We start from the raw sequence: 16,031 nt of genomic DNA, 5'->3' as shown, positions 1-16,031 counted from the left end.
GTATTTCATTAATTACTGCAAATTATCAATGATAGCATCATGTAAATTAATTATAATTATTATTGCAAATCACTAATTACTAATAATTTGGAACATATTTTCAGCTTCGATTTCTTCCTCTGAAAACTACCTGCTCTTAGGGGCAGCTAGGTGGTACAGTGGATAGAGCACCAGCCCTGGAGTCAGGAGGACCTGAGTACAAATCCAGCCTCAGACACATAACACTCTAGCTGTGTGACTCTGGGCAAGTCACTTAACCCCAACTGCCTCACTAAAAAAAAAACAACAACAAAAAACCAAACTCCCCCCCGCCCCAAAAAAGGCCTGTTCTTACCCTCTGACCATTTATCTACTGGGAAATAGATCTTAAGTCTTATGGATCTGAATTAGTCCCTTATGTAGAAGGTATCTCAAAAGTCTTTTAAGTTAAGCTTTAACTTCTAAGTTTAAGCTTAAAATAGTTCATATGCTGAATCTGAGACCTTTCTCAGTGATACTTGCTACAAAGCCTTTTTTCCCCCTGCTACTTGTTTCTCTTCTAATTTTCACTGCATTTGGTTTTATTTGTGCAAAAACTTTAATTTCATAGTCAGAATTGTCCATTTTATGTAGTTACATAATGCATCATTTTCCAATATAACAAAATGAATCCTGCATAACAACAAAAACCAAGTGAGTCTATCAGCACTGGCAAAATTCCATAGTAATAGGCCTCAAAACTCTAGTGAGAAAAGTACACTTTATCCTCTCTTCTCTGGAACTATGATTGTTCATTGCAATTAATCTGAGTTCTGCTTCCTTTTAATGTTGTTTCTGTTTAGATCATTTTTGCCACTGTCTATATCACGCCCTTAGTTTTGATTTCTTTTCTGTGAATCAGTTCATTCAAGTATTCCAGTGTTTCTCTGAATTCCTCGTATTTGTCATTTTGTCAATAACACTGCATCACATTCATATTCCACCATTTGTTCAGTCACTCACCCAATCAATGGGCACTTGCTTTGTTCCCAGTTTTTTGCTACCATAAAAAGTGTTGGCTAGGAATATTTCTGTACATATGGGGTCTTTCTTCTGTCATTGACCTCCTTGGAGTATAAGTCCAATAGTGTATGAGCAGTTTAGTGACTTTTCTCATAATGAGTGACATAATTCTAAACTGCTTTTCAAGTGTTTGTACCAATTCATAGATCAACCAACAGAAATATTAATGTGCCTGAGTTCCCACATTACCTCCAACACAGAACACTCCATTATGATGGATAGGAGGTAAAAACCTCAAAGGTATTTAAATTTGCAATCTCTTCATTATTGGTGATTTGGAGGATTTTTTCATATGATTGTTATTTTTATTTCTTCTTCTGAAAACCGTTCACATCCTTTGACTGCTTATCTATTGGGGAATGAAATTTAGTATTTCAATTTCCTATATATCTTGGCTATCAGACTTTGTGCTGAGTCATTTTTCAGTCATGTCTGACTCTTCATAACCTCATTTGGGGTTTTCTCAGCAAAGATACCGTAGTGGTTTGCCATTTCCTTCTCAGTTCATTCTGAAGATGAGGAAACTGAAGCAAACAGGGTTAAATGACTTGCCCAGGAATATACAGCTAGTAAGTGTCGGAAGCCAGACTTGAACTCAAAAAGATGAGTCTTCCTGACTCCTGGCCCAGCACTAACTGTTCCCATCAGATTTTAATCATAAGTATTTGATGCAAAGCTTTTTCCCCCGCAACTGACAGTTTCTCTTCTTATCCCAGTTGTATTGATATTGTTTGTACAAAAGCTTTTTCAATTTTACCTAATCAACATTCTATATTTTCTCTTTCATGATCTTCTCTGATAGGCAGGCACTGTAGTGAGGAGGAAAGCAATTCAGACGTGCAGTTTGAAAAACTGAGAAATACAAAACTAGAATTATGCTTAATCAATGGAATCAGACTGATTTCTTGATAAGGCCTGCTATGATTTATTAAACTTAATCAAACTAGCTTGTATTAGTCAAGTTGTTAGAGCTTAACTTCCTTGTTCTCATGAACCTAAGCTCATAGTTTTATAAGACTTTGTCTTCTTTCTGTATGAGTTAAAGTTCTTCTTTTACTGTGAGTTAATTCCTCATTTTGACTCAAAAAAAGTTATAAACTTTCCACATAATGCCGATGTAGTCAACAGCCTATTAATCAATAAAATTCTGTAATGCCTATCCAATCAAAGGGATTCTAATTCCCCATCCCCAGAACCACAGATTTCCTTACTTTTGTCCTTACTCAAGGCACCTAAAGTCTGTTAAGTCTACCTTGTGGTAAACTGATACAATTAACAAACTCTGCACTGACCAATCAGAAATCAATAAACACTCATGTTACTCAAGTTTTGTAATTTGCTTTAGCTCCTCTTTACAGACTATAAGAAAGCCCTATAAACTCTCCAGTTTCCTTGGCTACTAAGAAGTCTTAGACCCCATTTATTGGAAATGCTAGCTTTGCTAATGAATTGATCGTGCTTGGAACTTTGATGCCTCAATTTCTCATTATCACGGATTTCTACCATGACAAAACCTTGATTCATTCTAACCATATGCAAGTCATTTAATCCCTCACTGGCCCCAAGATGTTCCTGGATTTATCAAATACTATGTTTGCTTCCGGTCTTGTTTATCTAGTCTGTTCCACTGATCTATTTTTCTAATTAGCATTACATAGTTTAATTTTTATTATTATCTCACAATACAGGGTGTTCCAAGTCTATTAAATCTTAAAACTGCACCAAGGCTTTTGGGACACCCAAAATGAGATTTGGTAGTGCTATGCCCCAGGCATTCTTATTTTCATAATTTCTCTTGAGTTCTAAGCTTTTTGTTCCTATAAGTGATCTTGTTATTTTGTCTACGTTTACAAAGCTAATCCAATCTCTCAGTGGTCAGATTGATATAAGTTCATTTAGGCAGTATCATCATTTTATATTATATTATATTTATATTATATTAGTAGGACACAATTATGACCAACCCACATTTCTCCAATGTTTAAGTCTTCCTTTATTTGTTTAAAGAGTATTTTGTACTTGTATTTATAAAAAGTCCTATGGTACTGGTACCCAAACATTAGCACCCAAACATTTCAGGCATTTTGTAGTAATTCTGAATGGATTTTAGCAGCATGATGTAATGGATAGAACTCACCTTGAAGCCAGGAAGACCTGGGTTCAAGCGCTGCCTCTGACATAAACTGGCTATATGACTCTGGAAAAATCACTTGGCACCTTCTCAGCAAGTACCCAAGACTACAAATTACTGAGAAGATGCCAAAGTGCATAGGTAAAGGAGGCATCCTCCCATGGGAAGTTTATTGTATCCACAGAATCACAAGTTAAACACCATTTCTTTCCCTTTAAGTAGATTTGTGCATTCTGTCAAACACACACACAGAAAAAGAGAAAATGCATTCAAAATAACTATAAAAAGCATGAACTGTCTGGTTATTTACCTATCAAGTTACCTAATGACTAACTCCTCATTAATAATGTGGGAGGTACCCCTAAATCAGCTGTTGGTGCACACTTTGACTTGTCAGAGAAAAAAGCTAAAATTTTAAGAAAATGATATGGTATACAACTGAAACAATCCTGAACTATTTAAACATGGCAGGGAAGTCAGGCTAGCAGAACCAGGTAGGCATCTTGAGGGTGAGACAGGAGTCAAACCCTCACCCCATCATCTTGACCATTATCTCCCCTCAGACTCTGATGGGGAAAGCCTAGGACCCTGAACCCAAAAACTCTGGGAACAGTGACATTACATAATAACATTAAAGCAATGGCATTAACTGCTTTGCCACTACACCCTAAGGACCACGGGACTTTTCTATCTGACTTGGAAGTAAAATGTCCCATGTGTTATTTCTCCTATTAGAATGTGAACTCCTTAAAGAGAAGGAATTGATTTCATTTTCTCTGTGTATCTCCAGCACTTACCACAGTGATTTGCACATCGAAAATGTTTAAACGCTTTATTTCATTCATTCATTCATTCATTCATTCTTTTGGATTATTTTATCTCATTATTTAGCACCATCATCTCTATGTGTGTATCTTTCACATTTATCTTATTGATTACAATATTTATAGCATTATAATCTTCAAGGGTTATATTTAACACTTCTGCCTTTCTGAATTTATTAATGATTTCTTTTTTTTCCCCAAACATGCGGTCAAATCTTATAAAGGTATTATACAGTGCAGAAATATATCTTCCTTAAGATTCCTATTCAGTAATTGCCAAAGGTCTATTGTCTCTATTTTTCCCAATATTCTGCTTAGATCTTTAACTTCTTTCCTGTTCATCTTTCTGTTAGATTTGACTAAGTCAGAAAGAGGAATAATGACATCTCCAACAATTATCAACTATCTAGATCTTCCTGTATTTCCATTAACTTATCCTTTAAGCACTTAGATGCTATACTAAGTACTTTGTGCCAAATATTTAATACTGATAGTTTCATTATTATTTGATGACTTTAAGCACATTCCCTTGCTTGACTCACTTAACTATATCTATTTTTATTTTGGCCTTGGCTGTGACTAACGTTGTTGTTCTTGTTTTTAAGAATCCTGCAGCTACTCCTTATAATATTCAAAATCCTTATTTTAACTATATGCATCTTGGTTTTGAGTGTGATTCTTATCAACAATGACTGGATTTTGCTTTCTAAGCCACTGTCACTTTCCTACTTTTTTTTTTTGCTTTTAGGCAATTGTGGTTAAGTGACTTGCCCAGGGTCACACAGCTAGTAAGTGTCAAGTGTTTTGTCTGAGGCCGAATTTGAACTCAGGTCCTCCTGACTTCAGGGCCGGTGCTCTATCCACTGCGCCACCTAGCTGCCCCACTCTCTTACATTTTTACCTGTTGACATTCGAAAATCAGTGTTTATTTATCTTTCCACCAAATCCTGTTAAAATATTTCTTCTCTTTCCCCTTTTCCTCTTTCTCTAGAGATTATCCCCACCCTATTTTAATCCTCCTTTCCAAATACCTCTTTCTCCCTTCCATAATCAAATTATCACAGGCCTAAGCAGGAAGGCATTCTAAGAGAGAGACAGGAGGAAAGATTGAGTAGGTGGGTCAAACCATCACTACCAGCTTGACAACTACCTCCCATCAGAACCTAGTATAAACAGTCCAACCCAGAACCCAAGAGCCCCAGGAATAGCAGTACCTCTCAGACTACCAAGGCTTCTTCCTGGATGGCCTCTGAAGTAATTTTAAAAGAAAACAACCCTTGTGTTGATGAAAACAATCATGATGATGACCAGCATTTATACAGCTTTAACATTTGCAAACTGCTTTACAAATATCACATTTTATCCTCACAACGACCATGGAAGGTAGCTGCTATTATCACCATTTTACAGATGAGAAAACTGAAGCAGACATTATCTTGCCCAGCTAATAAATGTCTGAGGTCAGAACTGAATTTTTCTTTTAACTCTGATTCCTTATGGCCACAGATACTAAAGACTAGGAAACAAATTCTCAGTTTGAGCTTGCAAAAATGGCTGGCTGTCCAAATGGCAACAGGCAGATCAGGTCCCCAACACCTACTCCAGTAAAACCCTAAAAACCACACCAGGTTGAATAATGATTAAGAAATCAGTAAGGATTTAAGACATCTCCAAAGCCTCATGATGGAAAATGCTATCCACATCCAAAGAAGAACTATAAAGTTTGAATGCAGATCAAAGCATACTATTTGCTATTTTTTTCTCTTCTGTTGTGTTTTGTTTCCTCTTTCTGGTGGTTTCTCCTATTAGTTCTAATTCTTACTTACAACATCACTAATGTGAAAATATGTTTAATAGGAACATATATGTATAGCCTATATTAGATTGCATGCCGTCTTGGGGAGGGAGGTAGGGAGGGGGAGAAAAATTTAAACATCAAAAGCTTATGGAAGTGATTGTTGACAATTCAAAATAAATTAATAAAACATTTTGGGAAAAAAAAGAAATCAGTAAGAAAGTACAGTAAATTATTACTTCCACACTAATACTATCCCCCTACACACACACACACACACACACACACACACACACACACACACACACACACACACGCCTACTGGCAAAAGGAAAGGGTGCTGCTACCAAAGCAAGCATCAGCCCAGACAAACTTGCCAATAGCCTTCCCACTTTACCAGAGACCACCCAGAGAAAGGTTTAGCTTTCAAGTTTTCAAGTATCCAAAAGCAGCAGGAAGTGAGGGCTTCTAAGAGAAAGACTCAGGCAGAGATCAGGAAACCACAGCGAAGAATTTGGGAGCCAGCAGGAATGGCAGCAACCACTGTAGGTGCACTCTGATCAGGACACCCCAGACCAGGACACAAGGGCTTCAAGGTCCCTAGATCTCTGTCCTGAGATGCCAAAGAGGGCCTGAAGATTCAACACTCTAAACGTCAACTAACCAATGGAAATAATCCTGGGACATAAAAGTTGGTATAGGAACCCAAGTGATACAAGCCCTGCAGGGGGAGGAGTATCACCCTGGCACAAAAACCCAGTTAGGAACTCTTTTTTTTTTTATTTTAATTTTAAAAAGGGAAAAGAAAAAAAATTTGCTTATGGTATCACCCTTTATATCTAAATCATGTACCCATTTTGACCTCAGTATAAGGGATCTACAACAATTCTTTATAGTGCTTGGTCTTCAGTTTGGTTTACTTTTTTTCTCCACTCCTAACTATGAAGGGAGATTTGTTTCTTCTCTCCTCCCCTCCCCCACTCAATTAGAATGTTAGCATTACATCACCATATAGACCTTTCAAATATGTCAAGGCAAGTCAGGCTAGCAGAACCAGGTAGGCATCTTGGTCAGGACTTCAGTAACTAGTGTTTTTCTCCATATTATCTTCTTCATACTTGGGGCACTCAGCACCATATTTCACTGTATAATCATCACAGATTTTATGCCAAATTTTTTTGTGAAACAGTGGGGTGTGACCATTATGTAAAGCTTCTTAAAAATTGTGCTGATATTACTTAAAAATCATTTTTACTAAACTGTCTTTGGAGCAAGATTAGGATGCCCAGAATACACATGAACATATGTTAAAATTGAACATTAACAATGCACTGAGAATGTGTATCTATATGCCACTGGTGAATGCACTGCTGCTCTGTTTACCTTTTAAGCAGCGTAATGAACAGAATTATTCCATGCCATGATTACACAACCAAATGTTATAAACCAATTTTCTGACTGAAAAAACAGGGTGTGGTGATTATGCTGCAGCCAACAATTATACAGTGAAATACACCAAAGTCCTCTTCAATACTCTTTGCTTCCTGTTCATCAGCTTCCTCAATTCACCACTTCACCTCAGCTACCTATAAAAATGGTCATATCTTCTGATATCATCATCACACATAACTGTGATACCTCCATAATCCAGAACCAAAGAGACAAAACGCCATTCTAATAGGACATTGGACTAGGAGTCGGGAAGACTAGGTTCAAATCTGGCCTCAGCTACTTATTAACCATATGATCTTAGGCAGGACACATAACCTCCTATGTTCCTCAGTTTCCTCATCTGTAAAATGAGAGGCGGGCTGGATTCAGGGGCTTCTGAGGTTTCTTCTAGCATGAAATCTATGACTTTTGTCAGCTTTGAAATCTCTTTCTGATTATGACACCCCTTTCCACTTTGCCTCAATGCTCCTAAGCTTAGACTTTGTCCTTATCATGACCTCCTTAACAAGACCTACCATAACTCCATGCCATGGAGTCAACATTGGCTTTTCCTTCTCCCTCACTGTCCACATCCTGTCAATTCTTTGTCCCCAGTATCTATCAATTTTAATCACCTTTATTCCACTCACATGGCAACTACCCTGGTTCAGGCTCTCATTATCTTTCACCTGAACTACCCAACCTCCTGATTGGTCTCATTATTTCCAGGGGTTCTCCTCTCCGATTCACCCTTTACATAGCTGCCAAATCAATGTTCCTAAGACACAGATCTAATCATGTCCCTCCCTCCATCCAAAAATTCTTAGTAGCTCCCTACTACCTCTGGTATAAAAAACAAACTTCTCACCTGGCATTTAAAGCTGTGTACCATCTGGTTCCAGCCAACCTTGACATATTCATTTCTTGTTATTTCCCTGCACATACACTACGTTCCAGCCAAGCTGTCCTAAGTTGTTCCCCAAACTCAAGATGGTATCTTCTTTGTATCTTTGCACTGGCTGTCCTCAATCCCTAGAATGTATACTCCTCACCTCAATTTTTTAGAATTCCCAGCATTCTTCAAGAATCAGCTTAGGTTCCATGCCTGGGGGAATCCTTTCCTGATCTCATTAGGGGTTAATGTTCTCTCCCTATCAAAATGGCTTTGTATTTACTTTTCTGTGTACATATTATATCCCAGAGATAGAATGTAATCGCCTGGAGATTGGGAATTGTTTCATTTCTGTCTGAATCCCCAGGGTCTGCCTAGCACAAAACCTTGTATACAGTAGGCACTTAACAAATATTAATTGAATCCAATTTCCCCCTCTCCCCCACAGGGAGTAAGAAGAGCTAGACTCTGGCCAAATGGATTAACCTAAAGCAGGTCACTTCTCCTCTTGGCCTCAATTTTCCTCATCTAGAAAATTAAGTCAGACTATCTTTACAGTCCCTTCTAACTCCAGCATCCATTCTGTGATTTTTAATTCTCCCTGGGCCTTCACTCACAGAAATTCCCAGTGGAAAGAAGATGATGATTAGTCATTAGTGGTTATGTTTCTTGCACCCTTCTCAGCATTTCATTCTTCCCAACCTGGTTAATGATCACAAATCTGAAAGAAGTCAAAAAGCTGTTTCTCATCAGGAAAAGTCAAAAGCAGGGCAGTAAAGTGGAAAGCATCTTGAATTTGGGTGTCAAGAGGCCTGGTTCTGAATTCTGCCTCTGACACTTAGCTATGCAACTGTGGGTACAACCTCTCATTTTCCTCACCTATAACTTGGGGGTAATAATATTTATACTATCTTCTTCAAGGGGCAGTTGTGAAGAAAGTGCTCTGTTGACCTTAAAGTACTGCAAAATGAGAGTTATTTAAATTGGCACAATGGATAGAATGCTGGATCTGGAGTCAGGAGGACCTGAATTCAAATCTAGCCTCACTCACTTAGCTGTGTGAACCTGAGTAAGTCACTCAACCACTTTTTGCCTCAGGTTTCTCATCTGTTAAAAGGTGGTAATAATATTACCTACCTCTCAGGGTTTCTATGAGGATAAAAAAATTTGTAAAGCACTTTGCAAACCTTAAAGCTTTATATAGATATTTATTACAATTATTAATCTTATTAATTAGGAATTTATTATATATAAATATCAATCCTGAAGAAAGGACTCCCAGACATCTATCATCTCACCAGATTTCTATAACAACAATAAATTATTATAGTGTTTTTAGCTAAACTGTTCCTTCACTAGGAACCTAGAAATTTGTATTTTTGTCCAACTTCTATATTTACTTGCTGCATAGCATTAGGCAAAATATTAAAGCTCTCTGGGCTCACATTTTTTTATGTGTAAAACAGAAAGAAAAAACCCTATCCTATATACTTTGTAGGCTTGTCATCAGGATAAAATTAGTTAACAGATTGGGAAATATTATCAAGTTATCAATATAAATAACTAACAACTCATATTTCCATAGCATTTTGGGGCTTTTCTCTCCCTGCAAGAGCCCAGTCATATTATAAGTATTAATTCTCCATTTTACTGATGAGCAAATTGATGCTCAGAAAAATCAGGAACAGAAGGGTGCTGCTGAAGCCACCTAGACCTGGAATCAGTGGGTGGAAACAAATCTCACTTGGTCTAATTAACACGAGAAATCATGAGGAAAACAATTTTAACCTCTTCTTCCTTCTTAAGGAAGAATAAAAGGGATCTCTTTTCACTTCCCAGATTATAGAATCTGATTCAGACTGGTTGTCCAATCAACTTTCATTAAATTTCATTTGCACAACCTCACAAATGGAGTGAATAAATTAAATGTTACCTAGAATCTGAGTTACTGAGAAAAAACACATTTCAACCACTCTCTCCCAGCACTGAAGGGAGCTAATCAGAACCACCATTTGTAGACTGCTCTCTGCTGCCCTCCCATCTTTCCCCTTCTCTCCTTTCCTCCTTTCTCCTCCCCTGTCTCCTCCCTTCCCCCACGGCTGAGCCCAGCTACCTCCTACCTAATCACTTTTGTCTGCCTATGCAGTGCAGAGAACGTTGGATTTGGAGCTAGAAGATCAAGGTTCAAACAAATTCTATCTGTTTAGATCTCCTCATCTGCAAAATTAGGTTAAATTAAATTATTTGTATGATCCCTTTCAGCTTCAAATTCTACGCATCCATCTTCTTTTTCTTAGGCTCCTCCCTCAAATTGCACCCTCTATCTCTATTCTAGCAGAAGGCACCAAAGGTTCTTCTCTGATTAGACAGCCTCAGCTTAATTTCCCATGGCATGCAGATTAAGTCTGACCACTCTGTTGCAACTAAATCAGCAAGTCCTAGTTTAACCTGGATACCACCCAAGTTAATTTTCTGCTTTCCAAAACCAACTTCTTTTCATTCTTTCTTTTCCTTATGTGGGTTTTAGTCACACCCAAAATCAAATTCAGACAATGTGTTTTGTGATGAAAAGGCCTTAGGCTGGGCAGCAGAAAACCTAGTGTTCATTCAGATTCTATCACTCCCATTCTGTAGGATCAACAGAAATATACCCTCTTTGGGCCTCAATTTCTATATCTACAAAATAAGAATCGTATCTATCTTGTTCAACTCATAGGATTTTTGTAAGAATCAAATGACAATAATTAATAGGGAAAAATGCTATAAAATTAAAAGGCACTTTATACATTCAAAGGATTAATAACAGTTAGGAAGGGGGGCGGGGAAGGAAGGACAAAGGGGCAAAAAAGAGTGGATAATTCAACTCTCTTTTTAAAGTACATAAATTCAGATCCATGGCATTACCTCAGCAGTGCATACAGTATGTGGAGTACAAAAAATATCAGTCTCTGAGTCAGAAGACCTGAGCTCAAGGCCCAAATCAGGGACAACCTCAATATCTGACTGGGCAAATCAATTACATCTCTAACTGCCTCAACTTCCTCCTCTTCAGGTCTGCATAAGGTTGTTACATCCCTTAACGCAATGCTTTATGAACCTTAAATGCCTTATAAATCAGACGTAGTAGTATTGTGTCTCATAATCAGGGCTATAAAAACAATAATGCTTACCATCCATCCCTTTGGTTCCCTGAAGCCCCAAAGAGAATAATTTACCCACCCTCTAAGAGGGGGATGGGGAAAAAGCATAGAGAATATTCATGGAATGACTGACATCAAGGATGCCATGGTTATTCGTATAATAAAATATTTCATATTTAATAGCATTTTACCATTTACAAAGTCCTCATTTTTGTTCTTTGGGACAAACCTGTGAGAGCAGGAGGCAGGGCAGATATTATCCGCAGTTTACGTGAAGCACAATGAGGTAAAATAACCTGACAAAACGAATATGTGGCACAGCCAGGGCTCAAACCCAGGTCTCCTCTTTTCCATTACAACACATCTACCCCCTAGAGCTACGCCTACATCAAAGGTCAGCAGTCCTGCTGGTTCTTTATGGTCGGCTAAACCAGGTCATTTTGGAAAAAAAAATGAATGCGTTTTAGGACCTGGATGGTCCACCTTCCCACAATCTCCTTTATAACTCCATGCTGTGATGCCTCTAAGCAATGGACCGAAGAAGCAAGGAGATAGACAACAAGGGGATAGATAGATCACCACCTGGAAAAGGAAAGGTTAAATGAACAGGGAGATTGCGCTGGAAAAAACCCAGAGAGCTGCCAGAGCTCTAAACCATCATCAGGAATCCATACGTAATACAGGCTGCCCACCCCCTCACCTCCCTCCCCAACCCCCGCACGGATGCCCGCATTTGGCCCCTCCGGATCCTGGGAATGGGGGTGGGGGAGTGGGGGGCTGGGGAAGACGGGCAGGGAATTATTGAAGCTTTAACCTTGATGGCCTCTACTCACCAGCCCCGAGCGCTAGTCCGCAACTAGATGTGGGAGAGGGAGAGGGCAAAAACGACTGTATGGCCCCCCAGCTCTCTCCAGCTGTGGCTCCGATCTTCCAGGAACAGACAGCTCAATAGAGAGTCCCCACCCACAGGACGCCGCACTCCAGCCAGCCGGGAGCGCAGATTTATTTTTTTTTAACAAGGCCAATCCCAGGATTGGCTGTATCCAGGTAACATCTTCCAATCACATTTTCAAATTCTTTGAAGTCACCGGTTACTGGGTAGGGAACTGAAGACAGCCTTGGCAGGAAAAGAAAACTGAAATTGGCTCCAGTGGGTATTGGAGTGGGAGGAGGTTGCTGTTTGCCTAAGGCCAGTTTTTGAAGCTAAAAAGACTTCCCACTTTTCAGCTTGTCTCTAGAAGAACATGACCCTTTGGACGGACCTTCGGGGGAAAACAACTTCTGATTCACACTTCAGTACCCTAGAGCTGGCTTTCAGTTCTTTCCTTCAGCAGGAAGTAAAAGAGAGGAGAGTGGCCAGGCCCCCACAGATATCTGAACCCAGATGGACAAGGGAAGGGCCACAGGTCCATAACAGCTCCTGTTAATAATTTGCCTTAATATAACGCTTGCAAAATGTTTTCCTCAAAACAACTCTTTGATAATAACAGTAATAACTAACATTTACAAAGTGCCACCTAGGTGCCCGGCACCCGTGCACAGCACTTTAATAATAATAGCTACAGAGCTTACTGTGTCCCAGGAACTTTACAAATATCATTTCATTTGATCTTCACAACAACCCTGGGAGGCAGGTGTTGTTTCCATTTTACAGATGAGGAAACTGAGGAAGACAAAAGCTAAGTGACTTGCCCAGGGTGATACAGCTAGTAATGTCTGAGGCTGGATTTAAACTCCAGTCTTCCTGACTCAAGAGCTCTGCCCACTTTGTCATTTAATCTTCAAGGTCTCTTCCAGCTCTGAAGGGCTCTGTTCCCCAGTATTAGTTCCCTAATTTTACCAGGAAAAAAACTGAGGGCCAGAGATATGGCATGACTTCCTCAGAATCACATATCCAGCACGCATCAAAGTGGAAATCTGAAGCCAGGTCTCTAGGAGAAAAGACCTCAAAAGGTTTTGTTGGTCACTTAAGGCAGTAATGAAAGTTTTGCAAATGAGAAACTGAAGGAACTGATGGGAGGGCTAGAGTATAGGTTAATTAGGTGCAATCTGCCTACCAGATTTTAACCAGGAATACTAAGGAATGATCCCCCTAACCTAGAGCCAGGTCTATGATGGAGCTACTGTAGCCCTGATCCCCAGGAAATGGAGTTCAAAAAATAGAACTAACCCTAAAGGCGTTATTTAATTGGGTGAGACCATGATCTGTACTAAGAAGAGCTAGGTACTTAAAGCAAAAATCTTCTGCAGATGAAAAGCCTTTTGTAGCAAATGCTCCTAAGTAAACACATTGTCCACTCCTAGAATAAAAAAAGGTAGGAAGGTTTCAGGGTTTTATGTCTAATAAATCCCTCTGCTTAAAAAAAAGTTTTGCATGGAGCGAGCCCATTCTTCTTATTAGCACCCCAGTTAAGTAGTCCAGCTGAATCTAAAAGCTGGAAGCTTTAACAACTACACACACCAAGGATCAGTACCTAGCAGTGGACAGCAATAACCCCAAGTCCAGTGGAGAAACATTCAACAAAGACAGAGCATCTGGCCAGAAAATATACATTCAGCAGAGATCATACACTCAGCCTAGAGAGGAGGCCCAGCAGGAGTGGAACAATAACAGCAGAAGACATTGGCAAGCACTGCAGTGTTGGAGTCGTGAATTGCCCTTCCCCACATTAGTCCTAGCTATGTGTGCTCCCTATATGTGTCCCTTCATCTGTGGCAAGCAACTCTTGTTCCCCAATGTATACCCTTTTCACATGTGCCCAGACCAAATCGCTTCTCTATGTTTGTGGGGGGGGTTTTTGTTGTTGTTTTCTTTTAGGCAATTGGGGATAAGTGACTTGCCCAGGGTCACACAGCTAGTAAGTATCAAGTGTTTGGTCTAAGGTCACATTTGAACTCAGGTCCTCCTGACTTCAGGGCCAGTGCTCTATTCACTGTGCCACCTAGCTGCCCCTATGTTTGTGTTTTTTCATAAGATATCCTTCGTCATACCTAAAGGACTTCCAGTTTTAAAAAATCTCATGATTTAAGGAATAACAAAATTGAGAATGCTGTATGTGATAATACAGATATTTTTGGCAGATGTAGAGTATTTACTAAACAATATGAAGGGGGAAAAAACCCTATTCTCATTTAGTTACCTGAACAAAGGATTCTATTCTAAAAGCTCTATGAAATTTATGGAGAATATTTGAAAACTGAAGATAAAGAGATAATGCATTGAGTCAAAACCCCTTTAATCAAAGAGGGAGTATTTAAAGACACATTGTCATTACTGACCCTGAAGAAAAAATATCTAAGGTCCATCAGTAGGGAAATGACTAAACAAATAGTAGTAGATGAAGGTAGTGCCATAAAAAGCAATGTCTATTAAAAAAAATTCACAAAAGCACTGGAAGAGACACAAATAGATGCAGAGCAAAGTAAGCAAACCAGGAAAACAATATACATAATAACTACACCAACGTAAATTTAAAAAAAAAACACAACAAACAACAAAAACCTGAATACTAGTTAATTACAGTGACCAAACTTGGCCCCAGAGAACAGATGAGAAAATGCACCTCCCTCCCTTTCTAGTAAAAGTAAGAGAATGATAGCTGTGAAATATTACATATATTGTTAGACTTAACCACAGGATCACAGCACTATGAAAAGTTAAAAATTAATATTACCTTTAGTTTCTACTGTATATATTGGTCCTACAATGTAATTGATTTTATGCTGTATTGATTTTTATAACTGAGTCTGCATCTGCCTAAAGCCACTTTTCCATGTCCTTGAGTTGAGCTCAGGCATTTAACTTTCCCTCTGAGTAAGCTTAAAGTTAGTTTAGTTAACGTGTTACCATGTCTTTTGTGCTTACCTACCTTTGTGTATTTAGGGGAGTTTCCAATCCTGTCCAAGAAGACAGCAAGTCTAGAAGTTGTGATCCCCTAGCAAAGACTACAAGATGCAGATAATTGTTAGGGCTTGATTAGCCTTACCTGAATGCCAGCCTGCCTTTCTTAGTACAGTCAGTCATAATGTTCCTGCCCCAACCCTACAACTTATCACCTTTTCTCCATACCTACCATACCTTCTTTGTTGTGTGTCAATAAAGCAGGTCCCCTCCCTCTTTTGAAGTTACTAGCTTTGCTGAAGTTGCCAGTTGGACCCTGTAAGTTTCACTGTTAATAACCTGATCTTGCTGGAAGTTAATAATCTGATCTTGCTGGAAGTCTATACCTCAGTCTACCTTTATTAAATTTTCTCAAGACAGCTAGAAGAGACCTCAGAGGTCATCTAATACAACCCAGTCATTTTACAGATAAGGAAACCGAGACCCAGGAGGTTAACTGACTTACCTAGTCAGTTAGATGGCACAGTAGATAGCGCACTAGACCTGGAATCCGGAAGACCTGAGTTCAAATTCAGCCTCAGACATTTACCAGCTGTGTGACCCTGGGCATGTCATTTAACCTTTGTCTCAGTTTCCTTACCTACCTCCCACATTTGTTGTGAGGATCAAATGAGATGTTTGTAAAGTGCTTTGCAAACTTTATAGAGTACTATATAAATGTTTATTATTATTGCTCAAGGTCAGAGTCAGTAAATAGAAGCAGGATATGAACCCAGGGCCTATGACTCCAGACTCAATGCTCTTTCCATGCTGTCCCCTGTGATCTCTTGGTTTGTTTTGCTCAACTGCTTTTCCCCCTCTTTTTTATTCTTTGTACAAGAAATTACTTGTAGGTAAGGAAAAGAGGGGGCATATAGTCAAACATAAAGGTGATAT

At 39.0% G+C, this 16,031-nt stretch overlaps 1 protein-coding gene across 7 annotated transcripts in view; it reads right to left on the bottom strand.

Annotated features, from left to right (window-relative positions):
- The window catches only part of TRIM26 (tripartite motif containing 26), a 50,377-nt gene that overhangs the window by 12,287 nt on the left and 22,059 nt on the right, over window positions 1–16,031 (bottom strand). For 2 of the 7 annotated variants that reach the window (XM_020974174.2, XM_020974173.2), the window contains exon 1: window positions 12,088–12,238. The exons of the other annotated variants lie outside the window; for them this stretch is intronic. The gene's annotated coding sequence lies outside the window, so the exon portion shown is untranslated. Of the gene's footprint in view, window positions 1–12,087; window positions 12,239–16,031 lie in introns of those variants that run through there. 7 annotated transcript variants of the gene reach the window in all.

This window comes from Phascolarctos cinereus, unplaced genomic scaffold (assembly GCF_003287225.1).
Source record: "Phascolarctos cinereus isolate Bilbo 61053 unplaced genomic scaffold, phaCin_HiC Scaffold_5;HRSCAF=322, whole genome shotgun sequence".
Taxonomy (NCBI): Eukaryota; Metazoa; Chordata; class Mammalia; order Diprotodontia; family Phascolarctidae; genus Phascolarctos; species Phascolarctos cinereus.
The sequence above is the reverse complement of the archived record's forward strand: the minus strand, read 5'-3'. Positions and strand labels throughout refer to the sequence as shown.